Here is a 2,614-nt window from a genome sequence, read left to right as displayed (position 1 = left end):
GTGGTTGGTTTTCCCGCGCTTTTATAATGGCGTCTCTTCTTTACATTGTTTACGAGCACGAGACACTTTTCCTGAAATTTTCAGCCAACCTAACATTACTTCACGACGTACATCTTTTGATTTTATTAATATTACTAGCTGTGCCCGCGACTTCGTTCGCGTGGAATAGTGACTTTTCGGGTAGCATATTTTGAATTACATATACCGTTTAAATTGACATAACTTTTTTATTTATGAACCGATTGACATGAAATAAACACTAAATGTTAAGTGAAGCATACTACAATATATTAGTGAAAACCGTATCTAAATCGAATAAGCCGTTTCTGATATTAGCGTGCACAAACACACAGACAAACAGACAAACAGACAAAAAAAAATTAATTATAATTTCGGGTTCGACATCGATATAATAACAACCCCTGCTACTTTTTTTTATATATTTCCATTGTACAGACACCACTTTTCTACAATTTTATTATATGTATAGATTGTCATTTTCGTCATTAAAATACAGTAAAGTCACTGACGTAAAGAAACAATAGTTGTTCTACGTGAAATAAAGGAGATGGTTTTTGACCATCCCGTTACACAAAAACCGGCCAAGTGCGAGTCGGACTTGTGCACCGAGGGTTCCGTACTCGGGTATTTTTTTCGTCATTTTGCACGATAAATAAAAAACTATTATGCATAAAAATAAATAAAAATCTGTTTTAGAATGTACAGGTAAAACTCTTTTATATGATATCCCACTTGGTATAGTTATCTTACTTTGAAAATTTAAACACATTTTAATTTTTTTTAATGATATTACCATAAATTCATGGTTTTCAGATGTATTCCTTTACTTGTGCTAGACCTACCTGATTTCATGATAGAGATCAATGGGAAGTAGGTACCCTATAGGTGATACCCTATAAAGTGATCCTATAAGGGTTCCGATTTTCCTTTTGAGGTACGGAACCCTAAAAATCCCATCTTAAAATCGTCAGGCTCGGCGCAAATTAAAACTTCGGTCTAAGATCTTCTCATAATAATTTAGAGCAAAATAATAGTAATCAATACAATTATTACTTTCTTTGATTTTGGAGGCTAACATATTATTTTGCCTGGAGAAGTTTCGAGTAAGCGCTCAGGCCTTTGTAGAGAAAGGGGGTATATTTTTTTTCTAGATAGTTGATCTAAAATGGGCGTAAAAAATATATTTTTGGTAGGTATATAGGTACTGATTACCTGTACCCAAAAAACGTTATTCTGTTGTTTTTGTTCAGAGAAGGCTCGTAGTCCAATTATGTGTAATGCTCGTTTGTACCTACCTATGTTCGTGATTATCCCAAAAGTCGATGAACCGATTTTTTCAGGAGCAGTTTGTTCAGAAAAACCTGTAATGAATTACGAGTAGACCTACCTACGTCTACCTTATAAGTACCTTTTAAATTGCGTGTATTCTTAGCACTCCTTCTTATTACTTCAGTAAAAGGATGTTTAGGGCATTAAGCGCCTAGAAATAAAATGTCTGAGCTGCTTAGTGATTTGTCGTGTGAACAAATTCCGGCGACGTCTCTTTAATTCTAGTAGAAAAATACAGGAGAAAGAAAGATACAATAATTCTTTGAAAGTTGTGCCACACATCACCAGTTGTACCTACATAAGGGTTTGGTTATCCCGATTTAAGAGGAGTTTATTCGTAACGCGCTCAGTATAAACGTAGTTTGGTACTCATTTGAATATTAATCAATCAAAGTGAATGAAATTTTGTGAACACGTTCCAATGTACTAATAAAAAATCTTTGGTTTGGCAGATTTCTTTATTAAAAATGTATAGTTTAAAAGTTATGTGGGTTCAAAGATTTATCAAATGAGAATCAAACTACGTCTGTATGAAGAGAGCTGTGGAGTGTGCCAGGGAAACTTCTCTTAATTTTTTTTTGTCTAGGTAAAACTAGGAAATGTCTTGTAGCAGAAAATACATATAATAGTCTTACGTGCTGTACATAGTATTAAATCATAGATATTATTTATTCTACATTATCATAGGATTTTAAAGAACTCCAAAAAAGAAGTAGGTTAGATTATTTTTATTCACAGTTTATTAATATATCTAATTACTTAAACGATTTATTGTTGGTTAAGAAAAGTTGATAACTTGTAAGAATTAAAGGAAAATAAGAACCCCCACAAGGATTCCCCTCTACTAAGAAAACAAACTTCACCTACGTTATCTTAGTCATAAAATATCTTGCGTCAGTCAGTAGGCAGCTACCTACATACTATTAACTTAAGTTACTGATCTACTGAAATAATGCAAAAATACCTACTTAAATGTAAAAATACATACAATCAGAAAGTATTTGCTTCATATGCCTAGGTACAGATACAGAGGTAGGTAAGTATAAGTAGGTACTTACATAGGTAATATTTAATACTTGATGACATATTTTTAATTTATAGATCACTGTTATATAGTAGTAGGTGACTATTCTTAGTTGCTACCTATTGCAACCCATGTATTGTCTTAAATTCCCTTATATTATGCGATATAAAGTAAACCGCGGTTTCTCAATGAAACGTGATACCGAAGCGCCTTTACTCTCATAGTCATTTGGGATCATGA

This window comes from Maniola jurtina, chromosome 5 (assembly GCF_905333055.1).
Source record: "Maniola jurtina chromosome 5, ilManJurt1.1, whole genome shotgun sequence".
Taxonomy (NCBI): Eukaryota; Metazoa; Arthropoda; class Insecta; order Lepidoptera; family Nymphalidae; genus Maniola; species Maniola jurtina.
The sequence above is the reverse complement of the archived record's forward strand: the minus strand, read 5'-3'. Positions refer to the sequence as shown.